We start from the raw sequence: 25,946 nt of genomic DNA on the forward strand, positions 1-25,946 counted from the left end.
TATCAAGTCTGACTCGTGCCTGTTTACATTTCTCTGGGTCCTCTGTCAGGGCTCAGGCGTGTAGAATGAAAGAATGATAGGAAAACGAAAGATTTTCAGGGGAAACTAGTTATAAGTCTATTATAAAATACCGTGATACAACCACTAATAATGTCTTTAATAATGCACTTTTTCCTAACAGTATACTGAGGTCGACAAAACTGAAAGGCTTTGGAGTAGTCAACAAAGACTGATTTCACTAATTAATTGCTTGGTATGTCAGTCACTTTGAATCGTCTTTTTGCCTTGTGACTAATTTTTAATGTCTCGGTTAGGTTAGGATAGGTTAGGTTAGGTTAGGTTAGGTTAGGTTAGGTTAGGTTAGGTTAGGTCAGGTCAGGTTAGGTTAGGTTAGCTTAGGTTAGGTCAGGTTAGGTTAGGTTTGTAGGTTAGGTTAGGTCAGGTCAGGTCTGGTTAGGTTAGGTTAGGTTAGGTTAGGTTAGGTAAGGTTAGGTTATGTTAGGTTAAAAATAAAAGAGATTTTTTTTCAGGTGAGGGCCAGTTAGGTTGTTTTTGTGGTACAGATTTAAGGTACAGTGACACATGGTACAGTGGCTTAATGGTGAAGGTAGACAAGGCCTTCCTGCACCATTAGCACCATAGAGTACAGTGCTGTGGTACTGTAGCACTGAAATATTAAGCAAACACAAAAAAAAAAAGATATTTATTTTTCAGGTGAGGGCCAGTTAGGTTGTTTTTGTGGTACAGTTTTAAGGTACAGTGACGCATGGTACAGTCGCTTATGGTGAAGGTAGACAAGGCCTTCCTGCACCATTAGCATCATAGGGTACAGTGATGTGGTATTGTAGCACTGAAATATTAAGAACACGAAAAAAAAACGATATATTTTTTTTAAGTGAGGGCCAGTTAGGTTAAGTTTTTGGGGTACAGTTTAAATGTACAGTGACGCATGGTATAGTGGCTTATGGTGCAGGTAGACAAGGCCTTCCTGCACCATTAGCACCACACACAGAGAGAGAGAGAGAGAGAGAGAGAGAGAGAGAGAGAGAGAGAGAGAGAGAGAGAGAGAGAGAGAGAGAGAGAGAGAGAGAGAGAGAGAGAGAGAGAGAGAGAGAGAGAGACTTAAGCAAACCTAACTATCTGAATTAATATAAACCTAACCTGATGGAAAGAAATAAAGAAAAAATAAAAGCTGCAACCGGCCTTACCTTTCTTGAGAAGCGTCTTTTTTATGTTTTTACATATTTCCCTGGTGGCAGACCGCTACTAGCCGCCCCCTGGCGACACCCCTCGCCACCTCACACATGTACAGACCGACTGCCGCTTTAAAAAAGCAACAAATATCACTCCTATATCAAGTCTGACTGGTGCGTTTGTTTACATTTCTCTGGGTCTCGGTCTGGACTCAGGCCTGCAGGATGGGAGAATGTTAGAAAACGAGAGATTTTCAGGCAAAACTAATATAAGTTAATGTTGTGATACAAAACTACAACCACTAATAATAATATACCTCATGTTTTTAATAATGCCAAGACAATACAAGATAAACATTAATGACTTACAATGAAAAACAAGATGGAGATAGACAAATTAGGAAAGAAATAGGTTTCTATAGAGTATTACTGTGGTGTGTGTGTGTGGGTGTGTGTGTGTGTGTGTGTGTGTGTGTGTGTGTGTCACTAATTTCTATCTCTTTCTCTCTCTCCTGAGAACTATTTCATATTGCATGTACATCAACATGAAATATCACCACACAAGCCTCTCTCTCTTTCTCTGCACCTCACAACACAACACAACACTTTATCACACTAATCAGTAAACAATACCAAAAGCTCCCCTTCTGCAGGCCTGACTCCTCCCTTTCATTCAGACCCTTTCTTTCCCTCTCTCTCAGCTTGCCCGCCTTCGTATCTGCGTCTATACTCGTATTTACTCTTGATTCAAGTATACAACTCTACACCATACTGACCTATAGGTACAGTGCAAATAGCTTTTCTTCCTCCCTGTTTTTCCTGTCCTCTCTGCCTGTCTGCCTCTTTCTCCCTCTCTACTGACTCATGGCTCAAAGATACAAGTCTAATTAAGCTTTGAACCTCTCTGTCTCTACAATATCATAAAACCTCAACACTCCAAACCAAACCAACCCTGCCAAACACCTACCTGTCTCTCTGCCCTCAGTCAGTCAGTCAGTCAGTCAGTCAGTCAGTCAGTCATGTCAGTCAGCCATTCAACCAGCCAGCTAGCCATTCAACCAACCAGCCAATCAATCAGTCACTCAGCTAGTCAGTCAGTCAGTCAGTCAGTCAGTCAGTCAGTCAGTCAGTCAGTCAGTCAGCCAGTCAGTCAGCCATTCAACCAGCCAGCTAGCCATTCAACCAACTAGCCAATCAATCAGTCACTCAGCTAGTCAGTCAGTCAGTCAGTCAGTCAGTCAGTCGTCAGTCAGGTCAGTCAGTCAGTCAGCCATTCAACCAGCCAGCTAGCCATTCAACCAACCAGCCAATCAATCAGTCACTCAGCTAGTCAGTTAGTCAGTCAGTCAGTCAGTCAGTCAGTCCAGTCAGTCAGTCAGTCAGTCAGTCAGCCATTCAAACCAGCCAGCTAGCCATTCAACCAACCAGCCAATCAATCAGTCACTCAGTTAGTCAGTCAGTCAGTCAGTCAGTCAGTCAGTCAGTCAGTCAGTCAGTCAGTCAGTCAGTCAGTCAGTCAGTTAGCCATTCAACCAGCCAGCTAGCCATTCAACCAACCAGCCAATAAATCAGTCACTCAGCTAGTCAGTCAGTCAGTCAGTCAGTCAGTCAGTCAGTCAGTCAGTCAGTCAGTCAGTCAGCCATTCAACCAGCCAGCTAGGCATTCAACCAACCAGCCAATCAATCAGTCACTCAGCTAGTCAGTCAGTCAGTCAGTCAGTCAGTCAGTCAGTCAGTCAGTCAGTCAGTCAGCCAGTCAGTCAGCCATTCAACCAGCCAGCTAGCCATTCAACCAACTAGCCAATCAATCAGTCACTCAGTCAGTCAGTCAGTCAGTCAGTCAGTCAGTCAGTCAGTCAGTCAGTCAGTCAGTCAGCCATTCAACCAGCCAGCTAGCCATTCAACCAACCAGCCAATCAATCAGTCACTCAGCTAGTCAGTTAGTCAGTCAGTCAGTCAGTCAGTCAGTCAGTCAGTCAGTCAGTCAGTCAGTCAGTCAGTCAGTCAGCCATTCAACCAGCCAGCTAGCCATTCAACCAACCAGCCAATCAATCAGTCACTCAGTTAGTCAGTCAGTCAGTCAGTCAGTCAGTCAGTCAGTCAGTCATGTCAGTCAGTTAGCCATTCAACCAGCCAGCTAGCCATTCAACCAACCAGCCAATCAATCAGTCTCTCAGCTAGTCAGTCAGTCAGTCAGTCAGTCAGTACAGTCAGTCAGTCAGTCAGTCAGTCAGTCAGTCAGTCAGCCATTCAACCAGGCCAGCTAGGCATTCAACCAACCAGCCAATCATTCAGTCACTCAGCTAGTCAGTCAGTCAGTCAGTCAGTCAGTCAGTCAGTCAGTTAGTCAGTCAGTCAGCCAGTCAGTCAGCCATTCAACCAGCCAGCTAGCCATTCAACCAACTAGCCAATCAATCAGTCACTCAGCTTGTCAGTCAGTCAGTTCAGTCAGTCAGTCAGTCATCCAGTCAGTCAGTCAGCCATTCAACCAACCAGCCAATCAATCAGTCACTCAGCTAGTCAGTTAGTCAGTCAGTCAGTCAGTAAGTCAGTCAGGTCAGTCAGTCAGTCAGCCATTCAACCAGCCAGTCTAGCCATTCAACCAACCAGCCAATCAATCAGTCACTCAGTTATGTCAGTCAGTCAGTCAGTCAGTCAGTCAGTCAGTCAGTCAGTCAGTTAGCCATTCAACCAGCCAGCTAGCCATTCGACAAAACCAGCCAATCAATCAGTCACTCAGCTAGTCAGTCAGTCAGTTAGTCAGTAGTCAGTCAGTCAGTCAGTCAGTCTGTCAGTCAGTCAGTCAGTCAGTCAGTCAGTCAGCCATTCAACCAGCCAGCTAGGCATTCAACCAACCAGCCAATCAATCAGTCACTCAGCTAGTCAGTCAGTCAGTCAGTCAGTCAGTCAGTCAGTCAGCCATTCAACCAACCAGCTAGCCACCCAACTAGCTAACCAGCCAGTCAATCAGTCACTCAGCCAGCCAGTCAGTCAGTCAGTCAGTTAGTAAGCCAGCCAGCAAGCCAGCCAGCCAGCCAGTCAGTCAGTCAGTCAGTCAGTCACTCAGCCAGCGAGTCAGCCGGCCAGCCAGTCAGTTAGTTCTGTGGGCCTGTGTATGGTTCTGGTGGGCGTCTGTTTGGTTTGTGTTAGGTTCAGCTAGCCCTCTGTTTGGTCTGTGTTTGGTCTCTGGGCCATAGATGCAGCAAGACCGGTTCAAAATTCCAAGCACTGACGCACTGCAACAGACTACCACCTCATGCCTGTTTGGTGTGAAAGAGTCTGCTGGGACAAAATTAATGACCTACACAGCAACTTGTATCAGTCCCCCAGATGTGTTCCTGGAAGCTCAGTGTTATGGATGCAGTGTGACATGCTGACTTAGGGAAGGCTGTCTGTCGTGGCTGCACCTTGCTGTGGCTAAGAAAAGGCTGTGTTTGTTTGAAGTGCTGTACTGGTCATGCTGGGAAGTGTACAGGTCACCATTAGTAGTAGAAATGTTGCACTAGAATGAAATTAGTTGGGAAATGTAATGCATAATTATTGGCAGGGAAAAGATGGTGACAGGGATGCTGGGACGTGCTTCACTGTGCACCGTGGTGGCCGCCCCCTTGGTGCTTGGCGGTACCTTATAGGGCATCAAGGGGCAGTTATTGTAGTCTCATCTTACAGCAAAACAAGTAAAAGAAAAAAATAGTAATAATAATAATAATATAAAAATTTTTTTATCATTGTCTTGATGAGCACAAATCTTTCCCTGCCAATACATAAACAGCACATTTTTTCACTAAATTTCACCATTGTAGTACACATTTATACTAGTAATGATGACCTGTAGACTTTCCAGGCATGACAACACTTGAAACACAACCATTTTGTTAGCTACAGCATAGAGCAGCCACCAGACAGCCTTCCCCCACGTCAGCATGTCACCACACTGAATCTGTCAGTCTGCTTTCAAGAACACATGAGGGACTAACAGGAGTTGCCATGTACTTAATTTCCTGCAGATTCTTTCACACCAAGGAGTAGCAAGTTGGAAGTCTGTGATTGTAACTATCCTGCTCAATTTCAGCTTCTATTCTAATCTCTACTTAATCTCCATATAGTTCCATTTTGGCCATAAGTCACTGTTTCACTTAATCAATCCCTCCTAAGACACTGCACTTTTTTCAGATTATAGAGCTGATAGGTCTCGGTAGGGGGTTGAGTGGTGGCTTTGAGAGGGCCTTGGTGGGGGCTGACAGGGTTTGGTAGGGCTTGGCAGGGGTGACAGCAAAGGCTTCTGTTTAAAATCTCACATCTCAAGCCACCTCATTACTTGAGAGGTGACAAAGGGCTTGGCAGAGCTTGACAGGGATTGGTAGAGAGTGACAGAGGCAGGCAGGAGTGACAGGGGATGACAAGGAACACCTCAAAATTAAATGTACACGCATGTACAGACCGACTGCCCCTCTAAAAATGCTTCAAACTTTCCTTGTTTTGTATATGCTTGAGCACCTGTTACACTCACGGGCACACAGCACCCCCGGGCCGTCCCCCAACACCTCAGGACTCGGGAAAGGGGGGGTCCCAGGCCGGGATGGAAATACAATAAATAAAAATAAAAGCTGGAACCGGCCTTACCTTTCTTGAGGGCGTCTTCTTTATGTCTGTACATATTTTCCACGGTGGCACACGCTACTAGCCGCCCCCTGGACACGCCTCTCGCCACCTCACGCATGTACAGACCGACTGCCCCTCTCTGAAAAGCAACAAATTCAGCCCTATATCAAGTCTGACTCGTGCCTGTTTACATTTCTCTGGGTCTCTGTCAGGGCTCAGGCGTGTAGAATGAAAGAATGATAGAAAACGAAAGATTTTCAGGGGAAACTAGTTATAAGTCTATTATAAAATACCGTGATACAACCACTAATAATGTCTTAATAATGCACTTTTTCCTAACAGTATACTGAGGTCGACAAACTGAAAGGCTTTGGAGTAGTCAACAAAGACTGATTTCACTAATTAATTGCTTGGTATGTCAGTCACTTTGAATCGTCTTTTTGCCTTGTGACTAATTTTTAATGTCTCGGTTAGGTTAGGATAGGTTAGGTTAGGTTAGGTTAGGTTAGGTTAGGTTAGGTCAGGTCAGGTTAGGTTAGGTTAGGTTAGGTTAGGTCAGGTTAGGTTAGGTTAGGTTAGGTTAGGTCAGGTCAGGTCAGGTTAGGTTAGGTTAGGTTAGGTTAGGTAAGGTTAGGTTAGGTTAGGTTAGGTTAAAAAAAAAAGAGATTTTTTTTCAGGTGAGGGCCAGTTAGGTTGTTTTTGTGGTACAGATTTAAGGTACAGTGACACATGGTACAGTGGCTTATGGTGAAGGTAGACAAGGCCTTCCTGCACCATTAGCACCATAGAGTACAGTGCTGTGGTACTGTAGCACTGAAATATTAAGCAAACACAAAAAAAAAAAGATATTTTTTTTCAGGTGAGGGCCAGTTAGGTTGTTTTTGTGGTACAGTTTTAAGGTACAGTGACGCATGGTACAGTCGCTTATGGTGAAGGTAGACAAGGCCTTCCTGCACCATTAGCATCATAGGGTACAGTGATGTGGTATTGTAGCACTGAAATATTAAGAACACGAAAAAAAAAACGATATATTTTTTTTTAAGTGAGGGCCAGTTAGGTTAAGTTTTTGGGGTACAGTTTAAATGTACAGTGACGCATGGTATAGTGGCTTATGGTGCAGGTAGACAAGGCCTTCCTGCACCATTAGCACCACACACAGAGAGAGAGAGAGAGAGAGAGAGGAGACGAGAGAAGAGAGAGAGAGAGAGACGAGAGAGGAGAGAGAGAGGGAGAGAGAGAGAGGAGAGAGAGGAGGAGAGAGAGATGAGAGAGAGGAGAGAGAGAGAGTGAGAGAGAGAGAGAGAGAGAGAGAGAGAGAGAGAGAGAGAGAGAGAGAGAGAGAGACTTAAGCAAACCTAACTATCTGAATTAATATAAACCTAACCTGATGGAAAGAAATAAAGAAAAAATAAAAGCTGCAACCGGCCTTACCTTTCTTGAGAAGCGTCTTTTTTATGTTTTTACATATTTCCCTGGTGGCAGACGCTACTAGCCGCCCCCTGGCGACACCCCTCGCCACCTCACACATGTACAGACCGACTGCCGCTTTAAAAAGCAACAAATTCACTCCTATATCAAGTCTGACTGGTGCGTTTGTTTACATTTCTCTGGGTCTCGGTCTGGACTCAGGCCTGCAGGATGGGAGAATGTTAGAAAACGAGAGATTTTCAGGCAAAACTAATATAAGTTAATGTTGTGATACAAAACTACAACCACTAATAATAATATACCTCATGTTTTAATAATGCCAAGACAATACAAGATAAACATTAATGACTTACAATGAAAAACAAGATGGAGATAGACAAATTAGGAAAGAAATAGGTTTCTATAGAGTATTACTGTGTGTGTGTGTGTGTGTGTGTGTCACTAATTTCTATCTCTTTCTCTCTCTCCTGAGAACTATTTCATATTGCTGTACATCAACATGAAATATCACCACACAAGCCTCTCTCTCTTTCTCTGCACCTCACAACACAACACAACACTTTATCACACTAATCAGTAAACAATACCAAAAGCTCCCCTTCTGCAGGCCTGACTCCTCCCTTTCATTCAGACCCTTTCTTTCCCTCTCTCTCAGCTTGCCCGCCTTCGTATCTGCGTCTATACTCGTATTTACTCTTGATTCAAGTATACAACTCTACACCATACTGACCTATAGGTACAGTGCAAATAGCTTTTCTTCCTCCCTGTTTTTCCTGTCTCTCTGCCTGTCTGCCTCTTTCTCCCTCTCTACTGACTCATGGCTCAAAGATACAAGTCTAATTAAGCTTTGAACCTCTCTGTCTCTACAATATCATAAAACCTCAACACTCCAAACCAAACCAACCCTGCCAACACCTACCTGTCTCTCTGCCTCAGTCAGTCAGTCAGTCAGTCAGTCAGTCAGTCAGTCAGTCAGTCAGCCATTCAAACCAGCCAGCTAGCCATTCAACCAACCAGCCAATCAATCAGTCACTCAGCTAGTCAGTCAGTCAGTCAGTCAGTCAGTCAGTCAGTCAGTCAGTCAGTCAGTCAGCCAGTCAGTCAGCCATTCAACCAGCCAGCTAGCCATTCAACCAACTAGCCAATCAATCAGTCACTCAGCTAGTCAGTCAGTCAGTCAGTCAGTCAGTCAGTCAGTCAGCCATTCAACCAGCCAGCTAGCCATTCAACCAACCAGCCAATCAATCAGTCACTCAGCTAGTCAGTTAGTCAGTCAGTCAGTCAGTCAGTCAGTCAGTCAGTCAGTCAGTCAGTCAGTCAGTCAGTCAGCCATTCAACCAGCCAGCTAGCCATTCAACCAACCAGCCAATCAATCAGTCACTCAGTTAGTCAGTCAGTCAGTCAGTCAGTCAGTCAGTCAGTCAGTCAGTCAGTCAGTCAGTCAGTCAGTCAGTCAGTTAGCCATTCAACCAGCCAGCTAGCCATTCAACCAACCAGCCAATAAATCAGTCACTCAGCTAGTCAGTCAGTCAGTCAGTCAGTCAGTCAGTCAGTCAGTCAGTCAGTCAGTCAGCCATTCAACCAGCCAGCTAGGCATTCAACCAACCAGCCAATCAATCAGTCACTCAGCTAGTCAGTCAGTCAGTCAGTCAGTCAGTCAGTCAGTCAGTCAGTCAGCCAGTCAGTCAGCCATTCAACCAGCCAGCTAGCCATTCAACCAACTAGCCAATCAATCAGTCACTCAGTCAGTCAGTCAGTCAGTCAGTCAGTCAGTCAGTCAGTCAGTCAGTCAGTCAGTCAGTCAGTCAGCCATTCAACCAGCCAGCTAGCCATTCAACCAACCAGCCAATCAATCAGTCACTCAGCTAGTCAGTTAGTCAGTCAGTCAGTCAGTCAGTCAGTCAGTCAGTCAGTCAGTCAGTCAGTCAGCCATTCAACCAGCCAGCTAGCCATTTAACCAACCAGCCAATCAATCAGTCACTCAGTTAGTCAGTCAGTCAGTCAGTCAGTCAGTCAGTCAGTCAGTCAGTCAGTTAGTTAGCCATTCAACCAGCCAGCTAGCCATTCAACCAAACAGCCAATCAATCAGTCACTCAGCTAGTCAGTCAGTCAGTCAGTCAGTCAGTCAGTCAGTCAGTCAGTCAGTCAGTCAGTCAGTCAGTCAGCCATTCAACCAGCCAGCTAGGCATTCAACCAACCAGCCAATCAATCAGTCACTCAGCTAGTCAGTCAGTCAGTCAGTCAGTCAGTCAGTCAGTCAGTTAGTCAGTCAGTCAGCCAGTCAGTCAGCCATTCAACCACCCAGCTAGCCATTCAACCAACTAGCCAATCAATCAGTCACTCAGCTAGTCAGTCAGTCAGTCAGTCAGTCAGTCAGTCAGTCAGTCAGTCAGTCAGTCAGCCATTCAACCAACCAGCCAATCAATCAGTCACTCAGCTAGTCAGTTAGTCAGTCAGTCAGTCAGTAAGTCAGTCAGTCAGTCAGTCAGTCAGCCATTCAACCAGCCAGCTAGCCATTCAACCAACCAGCCAATCAATCAGTCACTCAGTTAGTCAGTCAGTCAGTCAGTCAGTCAGTCAGTCAGTCAGTCAGTCAGTTAGCCATTCAACCAGCCAGCTAGCCATTCGACAAACCAGCCAATCAATCAGTCACTCAGCTAGTCAGTCAGTCAGTTAGTCAGTCAGTCAGTCAGTCAGTCAGTCAGTCAGTCAGTCAGTCAGTCAGTCAGTCAGTCAGCCATTCAACCAGCCAGCTAGGCATTCAACCAACCAGCCAATCAATCAGTCACTCAGCTAGTCAGTCAGTCAGTCAGTCAGTCAGTCAGTCAGTCAGCCATTCAACCAACCAGCTAGCCACCCAACTAGCTAACCAGCCAGTCAATCAGTCACTCAGCCAGCCAGTCAGTCAGTCAGTCAGTTAGTAAGCCAGCCAGCAAGCCAGCCAGCCAGCCAGTCAGTCAGTCAGTCAGTCAGTCACTCAGCCAGCGAGTCAGCCGGCCAGCCAGTCAGTTAGTTCTGTGGGCCTGTGTATGGTTCTGGTGGGCGTCTGTTTGGTTTGTGTTAGGTTCAGCTAGCCCTCTGTTTGGTCTGTGTTTGGTCTCTGGGCCATAGATGCAGCAAGACCGGCTCAAAATTCCAAGCACTGACGCACTGCACAGACTACCACCTCATGCCTGCTTGGTGTGAAAGAGTCTGCTGGGACAAATGACCTACACAGCAACTTGTATCAGTCCCCCAGATGTGTTCCTGGAAGCTCAGTGTTATGGATGCAGTGTGACATGCTGACTTAGGGAAGGCTGTCTGTCGTGGCTGCACCTTGCTGTGGCTAAGAAAAGGCTGTGTTTGTTTGAAGTGCTGTACTGGTCATGCTGGGAAGTGTACAGGTCACCATTAGTAGTAGAAATGTTGCACTAGAATGAAATTAGTTGGGAAATGTAATGCATAATTATTGGCAGGGAAAAGATGGTGACAGGGATGCTGGGACGTGCTTCACTGTGCACCGTGGTGGCCGCCCCTTGGTGCTTGGCGGTACCTTATAGGGCATCAAGGGGCAGTTATTGTAGTCTCATCTTACAGCAAAACAAGTAAAAGAAAAAAAAATAGTAATAATAATAATAATATAAAAATTTTTTTATCATTGTCTTGATGAGCACAAATCTTTCCCTGCCAATACATAAACAGCACATTTTTTCACTAAATTTCACCATTGTAGTACACATTTATACTAGTAATGATGACCTGTAGACTTTCCAGGCATGACAACACTTGAAACACAACCATTTTGTTAGCTACAGCATAGAGCAGCCACCAGACAGCCTTCCCCCACGTCAGCATGTCACACACTGAATCTGTCAGTCTGCTTTCAAGAACACATGAGGGACTAACAGGAGTTGCCATGTACTTAATTTCCTGCAGATTCTTTCACACCAAGGAGTAGCAAGTTGGAAGTCTGTGATTGTAACTATCCTGCTCAATTTCAGCTTCTATTCTAATCTCTACTTAATCTCCATATAGTTCCATTTTGGCCATAAGTCACTGTTTACTTAATCAATCCCTCCTAAGACACTGCACTTTTTTCAGATTATAGAGCTGATAGGTCTCGGTAGGGGGTTGAGTGGTGGCTTGAGAGGGCCTTGGTGGGGGCTGACAGGGTTTGGTAGGGCTTGGCAGGGGTGACAGCAAAGGCTTCTGTTTAAAATCTCACATCTCAAGCCACCTCATTACTTGAGAGGTGACAAAGGGCTTGGCAGAGCTTGACAGGGATTGGTAGAGGTGACAGAGGCAGGCAGGAGTGACAGGGGATGACAAGGAACACCTCAAAATTAATGTACACGCATGTACAGACCGACTGCCCCTCTAAAAATGCTTCAAACTTTCCTTGTTTTGTATATGCTTGAGCACCTGGTACACTCACGGGCACACAGCACCCCCGGGCCGTCCCCCAACACCTCAGGACTCGGGAAAGGGGGGGGTCCCAGGCCGGGATGGAAATAAATAAATAAAAATAAAAGCTGGAACCGGCCTTACCTTTCTTGAGGGCGTCTTCTTTATGTCTGTACATATTTCCACGGTGGCACACGCTACTAGCCGCCCCCTGGACACGCCTCTCGCCACCTCACGCATGTACAGACCGACTGCCCCTCTCTGAAAAGCAACAAATTCAGCCCTATATCAAGTCTGACTCGTGCCTGTTTACATTTCTCTGGGTCTCTGTCAGGGCTCAGGCGTGTAGAATGAAAGAATGATAGAAAACGAAAGATTTTCAGGGGAAACTAGTTATAAGTCTATTATAAAATACCGTGATACAACCACTAATAATGTCTTAATAATGCACTTTTTCCTAACAGTATACTGAGGTCGACAAACTGAAAGGCTTTGGAGTAGTCAACAAAGACTGATTTCACTAATTAATTGCTTGGTATGTCAGTCACTTTGAATCGTCTTTTTGCCTTGTGACTAATTTTTAATGTCTCGGTTAGGTTAGGATAGGTTAGGTTAGGTTAGGTTAGGTTAGGTTAGGTTAGGTCAGGTCAGGTTAGGTTAGGTTAGGTTAGGTTAGGTCAGGTTAGGTTAGGTTAGGTTAGGTTAGGTCAGGTCAGGTCAGGTTAGGTTAGGTTAGGTTAGGTTAGGTAAGGTTAGGTTAGGTTAGGTTAGGTTAAAAAAAAAAGAGATTTTTTTTCAGGTGAGGGCCAGTTAGGTTGTTTTTGTGGTACAGATTTAAGGTACAGTGACACATGGTACAGTGGCTTATGGTGAAGGTAGACAAGGCCTTCCTGCACCATTAGCACCATAGAGTACAGTGCTGTGGTACTGTAGCACTGAAATATTAAGCAAACACAAAAAAAAAAAGATATTTTTTTTCAGGTGAGGGCCAGTTAGGTTGTTTTTGTGGTACAGTTTTAAGGTACAGTGACGCATGGTACAGTCGCTTATGGTGAAGGTAGACAAGGCCTTCCTGCACCATTAGCATCATAGGGTACAGTGATGTGGTATTGTAGCACTGAAATATTAAGAACACGAAAAAAAAACGATATATTTTTTTTTAAGTGAGGGCCAGTTAGGTTAAGTTTTTGGGGTACAGTTTAAATGTACAGTGACGCATGGTATAGTGGCTTATGGTGCAGGTAGACAAGGCCTTCCTGCACCATTAGCACCACACACACAGAGAGAGAGAGAGAGAGAGAGAGAGAGAGAGAGAGAGAGAGAGAGAGAGAGAGAGAGAGAGAGAGAGAGAGAGAGAGAGAGAGAGAGAGAGAGAGAGAGAGAGAGAGAGACTTAAGCAAACCTAACTATCTGAATTAATATAAACCTAACCTGATGGAAAGAAATAAAGAAAAAATAAAAGCTGCAACCGGCCTTACCTTTCTTGAGAAGCGTCTTTTTTATGTTTTTACATATTTCCCTGGTGGCAGACGCTACTAGCCGCCCCCTGGCGACACCCCTCGCCACCTCACACATGTACAGACCGACTGCCGCTTTAAAAAGCAACAAATTCACTCCTATATCAAGTCTGACTGGTGCGTTTGTTTACATTTCTCTGGGTCTCGGTCTGGACTCAGGCCTGCAGGATGGGAGAATGTTAGAAAACGAGAGATTTTCAGGCAAAACTAATATAAGTTAATGTTGTGATACAAAACTACAACCACTAATAATAATATACCTCATGTTTTAATAATGCCAAGACAATACAAGATAAACATTAATGACTTACAATGAAAAACAAGATGGAGATAGACAAATTAGGAAAGAAATAGGTTTCTATAGAGTATTACTGTGTGTGTGTGTGTGTGTGTGTGTCACTAATTTCTATCTCTTTCTCTCTCTCCTGAGAACTATTTCATATTGCTGTACATCAACATGAAATATCACCACACAAGCCTCTCTCTCTTTCTCTGCACCTCACAACACAACACAACACTTTATCACACTAATCAGTAAACAATACCAAAAGCTCCCCTTCTGCAGGCCTGACTCCTCCCTTTCATTCAGACCCTTTCTTTCCCTCTCTCTCAGCTTGCCCGCCTTCGTATCTGCGTCTATACTCGTATTTACTCTTGATTCAAGTATACAACTCTACACCATACTGACCTATAGGTACAGTGCAAATAGCTTTTCTTCCTCCCTGTTTTTCCTGTCTCTCTGCCTGTCTGCCTCTTTCTCCCTCTCTACTGACTCATGGCTCAAAGATACAAGTCTAATTAAGCTTTGAACCTCTCTGTCTCTACAATATCATAAAACCTCAACACTCCAAACCAAACCAACCCTGCCAACACCTACCTGTCTCTCTGCCTCAGTCAGTCAGTCAGTCAGTCAGTCAGTCAGTCAGTCAGTCAGTCAGCCATTCAACCAGCCAGCTAGCCATTCAACCAACCAGCCAATCAATCAGTCACTCAGCTAGTCAGTCAGTCAGTCAGTCAGTCAGTCAGTCAGTCAGTCAGTCAGTCAGTCAGCCAGTCAGTCAGCCATTCAACCAGCCAGCTAGCCATTCAACCAACTAGCCAATCAATCAGTCACTCAGTCAGTCAGTCAGTCAGTCAGTCAGTCAGTCAGTCAGTCAGCCATTCAACCAGCCAGCTAGCCATTCAACCAACCAGCCAATCAATCAGTCACTCAGCTAGTCAGTTAGTCAGTCAGTCAGTCAGTCAGTCAGTCAGTCAGTCAGTCAGTCAGTCAGTCAGCCATTCAACCAGCCAGCTAGCCATTTAACCAACCAGCCAATCAATCAGTCACTCAGTTAGTCAGTCAGTCAGTCAGTCAGTCAGTCAGTCAGTCAGTCAGTCAGTTAGTTAGCCATTCAACCAGCCAGCTAGCCATTCAACCAAACAGCCAATCAATCAGTCACTCAGCTAGTCAGTCAGTCAGTCAGTCAGTCAGTCAGTCAGTCAGTCAGTCAGTCAGTCAGTCAGTCAGTCAGCCATTCAACCAGCCAGCTAGGCATTCAACCAACCAGCCAATCAATCAGTCACTCAGCTAGTCAGTCAGTCAGTCAGTCAGTCAGTCAGTCAGTCAGTCAGTCAGTCAGCCAGTCAGTCAGCCATTCAACCAGCCAGCTAGCCATTCAACCAACTAGCCAATCAATCAGTCACTCAGTCAGTCAGTCAGTCAGTCAGTCAGTCAGTCAGTCAGTCAGTCAGTCAGTCAGTCAGCCATTCAACCAGCCAGCTAGCCATTCAACCAACCAGCCAATCAATCAGTCACTCAGCTAGTCAGTTAGTCAGTCAGTCAGTCAGTCAGTCAGTCAGTCAGTCAGTCAGTCAGTCAGTCAGTCAGTCAGTCAGTCAGCCATTCAACCAGCCAGCTAGCCATTCAACCAACCAGCCAATCAATCAGTCACTCAGTTAGTCAGTCAGTCAGTCAGTCAGTCAGTCAGTCAGTCAGTTAGCCATTCAACCAGCCAGCTAGCCATTCAACCAACCAGCCAATCAATCAGTCACTCAGCTAGTCAGTCAGTCAGTCAGTCAGTCAGTCAGTCAGTCAGTCAGTCAGTCAGTCAGTCAGTCACCCATTCAACCAGCCAGCTAGGCATTCAACCAACCAGCCAATCAATCAGTCACTCAGCTAGTCAGTCAGTCAGTCAGTCAGTCAGTCAGTCAGTCAGTTAGTCAGTCAGTCAGCCAGTCAGTCAGCCATTCAACCACCCAGCTAGCCATTCAACCAACTAGCCAATCAATCAGTCACTCAGCTAGTCAGTCAGTCAGTCAGTCAGTCAGTCAGTCAGTCAGTCAGTCAGTCAGTCAGCCATTCAACCAACCAGCCAATCAATCAGTCACTCAGCTAGTCAGTTAGTCAGTCAGTCAGTCAGTAAGTCAGTCAGTCAGTCAGTCAGTCAGCCATTCAACCAGCCAGCTAGCCATTCAACCAACCAGCCAATCAATCAGTCACTCAGTTAGTCAGTCAGTCAGTCAGTCAGTCAGTCAGTCAGTCAGTCAGTCAGTTAGCCATTCAACCAGCCAGCTAGCCATTCGACAAACCAGCCAATCAATCAGTCACTCAGCTAGTCAGTCAGTCAGTTAGTCAGTCAGTCAGTCAGTCAGTCAGTCAGTCAGTCAGTCAGTCAGTCAGTCAGTCAGTCAGCCATTCAACCAGCCAGCTAGGCATTCAACCAACCAGCCAATCAATCAGTCACTCAGCTAGTCAGTCAGTCAGTCAGTCAGTCAGTCAGTCAGTCAGCCATTCAACCAACCAGCTAGCCACCCAACTAGCTAACCAGCCAGTCAATCAGTCACTCAGCCAGCCAGTCAGTCAGTCAGTCAGTTAGTAAGCCAGCCAGCAAGCCAGCCAGCCAGCCAGTCAGTCAGTCAGTCAGTCAGTCACTCAGCCAGCGAGTCAGCCGGCCAGCCAGTCAGTTAGTTCTGTGGGCCTGTGTATGGTTCTGGTGGGCGTCTGTTTGGTTTGTGTTAGGTTCAGCTAGCCCTCTGTTTGGTCTGTGTTTGGTCTCTGGGCCATAGATGCAGCAAGACCGGCTCAAAATTCCAAGCACTGACGCACTGCACAGACTACCACCTCATGCCTGCTTGGTGTGAAAGAGTCTGCTGGGACAAATGACCTACACAGCAACTTGTATCAGTCCCCCAGATGTGTTCCTGGAAGCTCAGTGTTATGGATGCAGTGTGACATGCTGACTTAGGGAAGGCTGTCTGTCGTGGCTGCACCTTGCTGTGGCTAAGAAAAGGCTGTGTTTGTTTGAAGTGCTGTACTGGTCATGCTGGGAAGTGTACAGGTCACCATTAGTAGTAGAAATGTTGCACTAGAATGAAATTAGTTGGGAAATGTAATGCATAATTATTGGCAGGGAAAAGATGGTGACAGGGATGCTGGGACGTGCTTCACTGTGCACCGTGGTGGCCGCCCCTTGGTGCTTGGCGGTACCTTATAGGGCATCAAGGGGCAGTTATTGTAGTCTCATCTTACAGCAAAACAAGTAAAAGAAAAAAAATAGTAATAATAATAATAATATAAAAATTTTTTTATCATTGTCTTGATGAGCACAAATCTTTCCCTGCCAATACATAAACAGCACATTTTTTCACTAAATTTCACCATTGTAGTACACATTTATACTAGTAATGATGACCTGTAGACTTTCCAGGCATGACAACACTTGAAACACAACCATTTTGTTAGCTACAGCATAGAGCAGCCACCAGACAGCCTTCCCCCACGTCAGCATGTCACACACTGAATCTGTCAGTCTGCTTTCAAGAACACATGAGGGACTAACAGGAGTTGCCATGTACTTAATTTCCTGCAGATTCTTTCACACCAAGGAGTAGCAAGTTGGAAGTCTGTGATTGTAACTATCCTGCTCAATTTCAGCTTCTATTCTAATCTCTACTTAATCTCCATATAGTTCCATTTTGGCCATAAGTCACTGTTTACTTAATCAATCCCTCCTAAGACACTGCACTTTTTTCAGATTATAGAGCTGATAGGTCTCGGTAGGGGGTTGAGTGGTGGCTTGAGAGGGCCTTGGTGGGGGCTGACAGGGTTTGGTAGGGCTTGGCAGGGGTGACAGCAAAGGCTTCTGTTTAAAATCTCACATCTCAAGCCACCTCATTACTTGAGAGGTGACAAAGGGCTTGGCAGAGCTTGACAGGGATTGGTAGAGGTGACAGAGGCAGGCAGGAGTGACAGGGGATGACAAGGAACACCTCAAAATTAATGTACACGCATGTACAGACCGACTGCCCCTCTAAAAATGCTTCAAACTTTCCTTGTTTTGTATATGCTTGAGCACCTGGTACACTCACGGGCACACAGCACCCCCGGGCCGTCCCCCAACACCTCAGGACTCGGGAAAGGGGGGGTCCCAGGCCGGGATGGAAATAAATAAATAAAAATAAAAGCTGGAACCGGCCTTACCTTTCTTGAGGGCGTCTTCTTTATGTCTGTACATATTTCCACGGTGGCACACGCTACTAGCCGCCCCCTGGACACGCCTCTCGCCACCTCACGCATGTACAGACCGACTGCCCCTCTCTGAAAAGCAACAAATTCAGCCCTATATCAAGTCTGACTCGTGCCTGTTTACATTTCTCTGGGTCTCTGTCAGGGCTCAGGCGTGTAGAATGAAAGAATGATAGAAAACGAAAGATTTTCAGGGGAAACTAGTTATAAGTCTATTATAAAATACCGTGATACAACCACTAATAATGTCTTAATAATGCACTTTTTCCTAACAGTATACTGAGGTCGACAAACTGAAAGGCTTTGGAGTAGTCAACAAAGACTGATTTCACTAATTAATTGCTTGGTATGTCAGTCACTTTGAATCGTCTTTTTGCCTTGTGACTAATTTTTAATGTCTCGGTTAGGTTAGGATAGGTTAGGTTAGGTTAGGTTAGGTTAGGTTAGGTTAGGTCAGGTCAGGTTAGGTTAGGTTAGGTTAGGTTAGGTCAGGTTAGGTTAGGTTAGGTTAGGTTAGGTCAGGTCAGGTCAGGTTAGGTTAGGTTAGGTTAGGTTAGGTAAGGTTAGGTTAGGTTAGGTTAGGTTAAAAAAAAAAGAGATTTTTTTTCAGGTGAGGGCCAGTTAGGTTGTTTTTGTGGTACAGATTTAAGGTACAGTGACACATGGTACAGTGGCTTATGGTGAAGGTAGACAAGGCCTTCCTGCACCATTAGCACCATAGAGTACAGTGCTGTGGTACTGTAGCACTGAAATATTAAGCAAACACAAAAAAAAAAAGATATTTTTTTTCAGGTGAGGGCCAGTTAGGTTGTTTTTGTGGTACAGTTTTAAGGTACAGTGACGCATGGTACAGTCGCTTATGGTGAAGGTAGACAAGGCCTTCCTGCACCATTAGCATCATAGGGTACAGTGATGTGGTATTGTAGCACTGAAATATTAAGAACACGAAAAAAAAACGATATATTTTTTTTTAAGTGAGGGCCAGTTAGGTTAAGTTTTTGGGGTACAGTTTAAATGTACAGTGACGCATGGTATAGTGGCTTATGGTGCAGGTAGACAAGGCCTTCCTGCACCATTAGCACCACACAGAGAGAGAGAGAGAGAGAGAGAGAGAGAGAGAGAGAGAGAGAGAGACTTAAGCAAACCTAACTATCTGAATTAATATAAACCTAACCTGATGGAAAGAAATAAAGAAAAAATAAAAGCTGCAACCGGCCTTACCTTTCTTGAGAAGCGTCTTTTTTATGTTTTTACATATTTCCCTGGTGGCAGACGCTACTAGCCGCCCCCTGGCGACACCCCTCGCCACCTCACACATGTACAGACCGACTGCCGCTTTAAAAAGCAACAAATTCACTCCTATATCAAGTCTGACTGGTGCGTTTGTTTACATTTCTCTGGGTCTCGGTCTGGACTCAGGCCTGCAGGATGGGAGAATGTTAGAAAACGAGAGATTTTCAGGCAAAACTAATATAAGTTAATGTTGTGATACAAAACTACAACCACTAATAATAATATACCTCATGTTTTAATAATGCCAAGACAATACAAGATAAACATTAATGACTTACAATGAAAAACAAGATGGAGATAGACAAATTAGGAAAGAAATAGGTTTCTATAGAGTATTACTGTGTGTGTGTGTGTGTGTGTGTGTCACTAATTTCTATCTCTTTCTCTCTCTCCTGAGAACTATTTCATATTGCTGTACATCAACATGAAATATCACCACACAAGCCTCTCTCTCTTTCTCTGCACCTCACAACACAACACAACACTTTATCACACTAATCAGTAAACAATACCAAAAGCTCCCCTTCTGCAGGCCTGACTCCTCCCTTTCATTCAGACCCTTTCTTTCCCTCTCTCTCAGCTTGCCCGCCTTCGTATCTGCGTCTATACTCGTATTTACTCTTGATTCAAGTATACAACTCTACACCATACTGACCTATAGGTACAGTGCAAATAGCTTTTCTTCCTCCCTGTTTTTCCTGTCTCTCTGCCTGTCTGCCTCTTTCTCCCTCTCTACTGACTCATGGCTCAAAGATACAAGTCTAATTAAGCTTTGAACCTCTCTGTCTCTACAATATCATAAAACCTCAACACTCCAAACCAAACCAACCCTGCCAACACCTACCTGTCTCTCTGCCTCAGTCAGTCAGTCAGTCAGTCAGTCAGTCAGTCAGTCAGTCAGTCAGCCATTCAACCAGCCAGCTAGCCATTCAACCAACCAGCCAATCAATCAGTCACTCAGCTAGTCAGTCAGTCAGTCAGTCAGTCAGTCAGTCAGTCAGTCAGTCAGCCAGTCAGTCAGCCATTCAACCAGCCAGCTAGCCATTCAACCAACTAGCCAATCAATCAGTCACTCAGCTAGTCAGTCAGTCAGTCAGTCAGTCAGTCAGTCAGTCAGTCAGTCAGTCAGTCAGCCATTCAACCAGCCAGCTAGCCATTCAACCAACCAGCCAATCAATCAGTCACTCAGCTAGTCAGTTAGTCAGTCAGTCAGTCAGTCAGTCAGTCAGTCAGTCAGTCAGTCAGTCAGTCAGCCATTCAACCAGCCAGCTAGCCATTCAACCAACCAGCCAATCAATCAGTCACTCAGTTAGTCAGTCAGTCAGTCAGTCAGTCAGTCAGTCAGTCAGTCAGTCAGTCAGTCAGTCAGTCAGTTAGCCATTCAACCAGCCAGCTAGCCATTCAACCAACCAGCCAATAAATCAGTCACTCAGCTAGTCAGTCAGTCAGTCAGTCAGTCAGTCAGTCAGTCAGTCAGTCAGTCAGTCAGTCAGCCATTCAACCAGCCAGCTAGGCATTCAACCAACCAGCCAATCAATCAGTCACTCAGCTAGTCAGTCAGTCAGTCAGTCAGTCAGTCAGTCAGTCAGTCAGTCAGTCAGTCAGCCAGTCAGTCAGCCATTCAACCAGCCAGCTAGCCATTCAACCAACTAGCCAATCAATCAGTCACTCAGTCAGTCAGTCAGTCAGTCAGTCAGTCAGTCAGTCAGTCAGTCAGTCAGTCAGTCAGCCATTCAACCAGCCAGCTAGCCATTCAACCAACCAGCCAATCAATCAGTCACTCAGCTAGTCAGTTAGTCAGTCAGTCAGTCAGTCAGTCAGTCAGTCAGTCAGTCAGTCAGTCAGTCAGCCATTCAACCAGCCAGCTAGCCATTCAACCAACCAGCCAATCAATCAGTCACTCAGTTAGTCAGTCAGTCAGTCAGTCAGTCAGTCAGTCAGTCAGTCAGTCAGTCAGTTAGCCATTCAACCAGCCAGCTAGCCATTCAACCAACCAGCCAATCAATCAGTCACTCAGCTAGTCAGTCAGTCAGTCAGTCAGTCAGTCAGTCAGTCAGTCAGTCAGTCAGTCAGTCAGTCAGTCAGCCATTCAACCAGCCAGCTAGGCATTCAACCAACCAGCCAATCAATCAGTCACTCAGCTAGTCAGTCAGTCAGTCAGTCAGTCAGTCAGTCAGTCAGTTAGTCAGTCAGTCAGCCAGTCAGTCAGCCATTCAACCAGCCAGCTAGCCATTCAACCAACTAGCCAATCAATCAGTCACTCAGCTAGTCAGTCAGTCAGTCAGTCAGTCAGTCAGTCAGTCAGTCAGTCAGTCAGCCATTCAACCAACCAGCCAATCAATCAGTCACTCAGCTAGTCAGTTAGTCAGTCAGTCAGTCAGTAAGTCAGTCAGTCAGTCAGTCAGTCAGCCATTCAACCAGCCAGCTAGCCATTCAACCAACCAGCCAATCAATCAGTCACTCAGTTAGTCAGTCAGTCAGTCAGTCAGTCAGTCAGTCAGTCAGTCAGTCAGTTAGCCATTCAACCAGCCAGCTAGCCATTCGACAAACCAGCCAATCAATCAGTCACTCAGCTAGTCAGTCAGTCAGTTAGTCAGTCAGTCAGTCAGTCAGTCAGTCAGTCAGTCAGTCAGTCAGTCAGTCAGTCAGTCAGCCATTCAACCAGCCAGCTAGGCATTCAACCAACCAGCCAATCAATCAGTCACTCAGCTAGTCAGTCAGTCAGTCAGTCAGTCAGTCAGTCAGTCAGCCATTCAACCAACCAGCTAGCCACCCAACTAGCTAACCAGCCAGTCAATCAGTCACTCAGCCAGCCAGTCAGTCAGTCAGTCAGTTAGTAAGCCAGCCAGCAAGCCAGCCAGCCAGCCAGTCAGTCAGTCAGTCAGTCAGTCACTCAGCCAGCGAGTCAGCCGGCCAGCCAGTCAGTTAGTTCTGTGGGCCTGTGTATGGTTCTGGTGGGCGTCTGTTTGGTTTGTGTTAGGTTCAGCTAGCCCTCTGTTTGGTCTGTGTTTGGTCTCTGGGCCATAGATGCAGCAAGACCGGTTCAAAATTCCAAGCACTGACGCACTGCACAGACTACCACCTCATGCCTGTTTGGTGTGAAAGAGTCTGCTGGGACAAAATTAATGACCTACACAGCAACTTGTATCAGTCCCCCAGATGTGTTCCTGGAAGCTCAGTGTTATGGATGCAGTGTGACATGCTGACTTAGGGAAGGCTGTCTGTCGTGGCTGCACCTTGCTGTGGCTAAGAAAAGGCTGTGTTTGTTTGAAGTGCTGTACTGGTCATGCTGGGAAGTGTACAGGTCACCATTAGTAGTAGAAATGTTGCACTAGAATGAAATTAGTTGGGAAATGTAATGCATAATTATTGGCAGGGAAAAGATGGTGACAGGGATGCTGGGACGTGCTTCACTGTGCACCGTGGTGGCCGCCCCTTGGTGCTTGGCGGTACCTTATAGGGCATCAAGGGGCAGTTATTGTAGTCTCATCTTACAGCAAAACAAGTAAAAGAAAAAAAATAGTAATAATAATAATAATATAAAAATTTTTTTATCATTGTCTTGATGAGCACAAATCTTTCCCTGCCAATACATAAACAGCACATTTTTTCACTAAATTTCACCATTGTAGTACACATTTATACTAGTAATGATGACCTGTAGACTTTCCAGGCATGACAACACTTGAAACACAACCATTTTGTTAGCTACAGCATAGAGCAGCCACCAGACAGCCTTCCCCCACGTCAGCATGTCACACACTGAATCTGTCAGTCTGCTTTCAAGAACACATGAGGGACTAACAGGAGTTGCCATGTACTTAATTTCCTGCAGATTCTTTCACACCAAGGAGTAGCAAGTTGGAAGTCTGTGATTGTAACTATCCTGCTCAATTTCAGCTTCTATTCTAATCTCTACTTAATCTCCATATAGTTCCATTTTGGCCATAAGTCACTGTTCACTTAATCAATCCCTCCTAAGACACTGCACTTTTTTCAGATTATAGAGCTGATAGGTCTCGGTAGGGGGTTGAGTGGTGGCTTGAGAGGGCCTTGGTGGGGGCTGACAGGGTTTGGTAGGGCTTGGCAGGGGTGACAGCAAAGGCTTCTGTTTAAAATCTCACATCTCAAGCCACCTCATTACTTGAGAGGTGACAAAGGGCTTGGCAGAGCTTGACAGGGATTGGTAGAGGTGACAGAGGCAGGCAGGAGTGACAGGGGATGACAAGGAACACCTCAAAATTAATGTACACGCATGTACAGACCGACTGCCCCTCTAAAAATGCTTCAAACTTTCCTTGTTTTGTATATGCTTGAGCACCTGGTACACTCACGGGCACACAGCACCCCCGGGCCGTCCCCCAACACCTCAGGACTCGGGAAAGGGGGGGTCCCAGGCCGGGATGGAAATAAATAAATAAAAATAAAAGCTGGAACCGGCCTTACCTTTCTTGAGGGCGTCTTCTTTATGTCTGTACATATTTCCACGGTGGCACACGCTACTAGCCGCCCCCTGGACACGCCTCTCGCCACCTCACGCATGTACAGACCGACTGCCCCTCTCTGAAAAGCAACAAATTCAGCCCTATATCAAGTCTGACTCGTGCCTGTTTACATTTCTCTGGGTCTCTGTCAGGGCTCAGGCGTGTAGAATGAAAGAATGATAGAAAACGAAAGATTTTCAGGGGAAACTAGTTATAAGTCTATTATAAAATACCGTGATACAACCACTAATAATGTCTTAATAATGCACTTTTTCCTAACAGTATACTGAGGTCGACAAACTGAAAGGCTTTGGAGTAGTCAACAAAGACTGATTTCACTAATTAATTGCTTGGTATGTCAGTCACTTTGAATCGTCTTTTTGCCTTGTGACTAATTTTTAATGTCTCGGTTAGGTTAGGATAGGTTAGGTTAGGTTAGGTTAGGTTAGGTTAGGTTAGGTCAGGTCAGGTTAGGTTAGGTTAGGTTAGGTTAGGTCAGGTTAGGTTAGGTTAGGTTAGGTTAGGTCAGGTCAGGTCAGGTTAGGTTAGGTTAGGTTAGGTTAGGTAAGGTTAGGTTAGGTTAGGTTAGGTTAAAAAAAAAAGAGATTTTTTTTCAGGTGAGGGCCAGTTAGGTTGTTTTTGTGGTACAGATTTAAGGTACAGTGACACATGGTACAGTGGCTTATGGTGAAGGTAGACAAGGCCTTCCTGCACCATTAGCACCATAGAGTACAGTGCTGTGGTACTGTAGCACTGAAATATTAAGCAAACACAAAAAAAAAAAGATATTTTTTTTCAGGTGAGGGCCAGTTAGGTTGTTTTTGTGGTACAGTTTTAAGGTACAGTGACGCATGGTACAGTCGCTTATGGTGAAGGTAGACAAGGCCTTCCTGCACCATTAGCATCATAGGGTACAGTGATGTGGTATTGTAGCACTGAAATATTAAGAACACGAAAAAAAAACGATATATTTTTTTTTAAGTGAGGGCCAGTTAGGTTAAGTTTTTGGGGTACAGTTTAAATGTACAGTGACGCATGGTATAGTGGCTTATGGTGCAGGTAGACAAGGCCTTCCTGCACCATTAGCACCACACACACAGAGAGAGAGAGAGAGAGAGAGAGAGAGAGAGAGAGAGAGAGAGAGAGAGAGAGAGAGAGAGAGAGAGAGAGAGAGAGAGAGAGAGAGAGAGAGAGAGAGAGAGAGAGAGAGACTTAAGCAAACCTAACTATCTGAATTAATATAAACCTAACCTGATGGAAAGAAATAAAGAAAAAATAAAAGCTGCAACCGGCCTTACCTTTCTTGAGAAGCGTCTTTTTTATGTTTTTACATATTTCCCTGGTGGCAGACGCTACTAGCCGCCCCCTGGCGACACCCCTCGCCACCTCACACATGTACAGACCGACTGCCGCTTTAAAAAGCAACAAATTCACTCCTATATCAAGTCTGACTGGTGCGTTTGTTTACATTTCTCTGGGTCTCGGTCTGGACTCAGGCCTGCAGGATGGGAGAATGTTAGAAAACGAGAGATTTTCAGGCAAAACTAATATAAGTTAATGTTGTGATACAAAACTACAACCACTAATAATAATATACCTCATGTTTTAATAATGCCAAGACAATACAAGATAAACATTAATGACTTACAATGAAAAACAAGATGGAGATAGACAAATTAGGAAAGAAATAGGTTTCTATAGAGTATTACTGTGTGTGTGTGTGTGTGTGTGTGTCACTAATTTCTATCTCTTTCTCTCTCTCCTGAGAACTATTTCATATTGCTGTACATCAACATGAAATATCACCACACAAGCCTCTCTCTCTTTCTCTGCACCTCACAACACAACACAACACTTTATCACACTAATCAGTAAACAATACCAAAAGCTCCCCTTCTGCAGGCCTGACTCCTCCCTTTCATTCAGACCCTTTCTTTCCCTCTCTCTCAGCTTGCCCGCCTTCGTATCTGCGTCTATACTCGTATTTACTCTTGATTCAAGTATACAACTCTACACCATACTGACCTATAGGTACAGTGCAAATAGCTTTTCTTCCTCCCTGTTTTTCCTGTCTCTCTGCCTGTCTGCCTCTTTCTCCCTCTCTACTGACTCATGGCTCAAAGATACAAGTCTAATTAAGCTTTGAACCTCTCTGTCTCTACAATATCATAAAACCTCAACACTCCAAACCAAACCAACCCTGCCAACACCTACCTGTCTCTCTGCCTCAGTCAGTCAGTCAGTCAGTCAGTCAGTCAGTCAGTCAGTCAGTCAGCCATTCAACCAGCCAGCTAGCCATTCAACCAACCAGCCAATCAATCAGTCACTCAGCTAGTCAGTCAGTCAGTCAGTCAGTCAGTCAGTCAGTCAGTCAGTCAGTCAGTCAGCCAGTCAGTCAGCCATTCAACCAGCCAGCTAGCAATTCAACCAACTAGCCAATCAATCAGTCACTCAGCTAGTCAGTCAGTCAGTCAGTCAGTCAGTCAGTCAGTCAGCCATTCAACCAGCCAGCTAGCCATTCAACCAACCAGCCAATCAA

At 45.2% G+C, this 25,946-nt stretch overlaps 1 long non-coding RNA gene across 1 annotated transcript in view; it reads right to left on the reverse strand.

The window, feature by feature from the left end:
- Nucleotides 1–5,848: 5,848 nt before the first annotated feature.
- The window catches only part of LOC135099606 (uncharacterized), a 42,869-nt gene continuing 22,771 nt past the window's right edge, over nucleotides 5,849–25,946 (reverse strand). The window contains exons 9-16 of the long non-coding RNA XR_010268173.1: nucleotides 24,706–24,905; nucleotides 23,370–23,486; nucleotides 18,852–19,051; nucleotides 17,586–17,702; nucleotides 13,085–13,284; nucleotides 11,751–11,867; nucleotides 7,227–7,426; nucleotides 5,849–5,934 (exon numbers count right to left, since the gene is read on the reverse strand). This is a non-coding gene — a long non-coding RNA (uncharacterized LOC135099606). The remainder of the gene's footprint in view (nucleotides 5,935–7,226; nucleotides 7,427–11,750; nucleotides 11,868–13,084; nucleotides 13,285–17,585; nucleotides 17,703–18,851; nucleotides 19,052–23,369; nucleotides 23,487–24,705; nucleotides 24,906–25,946) is intronic.

This window comes from Scylla paramamosain, unplaced genomic scaffold, assembly GCF_035594125.1.
Source record: "Scylla paramamosain isolate STU-SP2022 unplaced genomic scaffold, ASM3559412v1 Contig156, whole genome shotgun sequence".
NCBI lineage: Eukaryota > Metazoa > Arthropoda > Malacostraca > Decapoda > Portunidae > Scylla > Scylla paramamosain.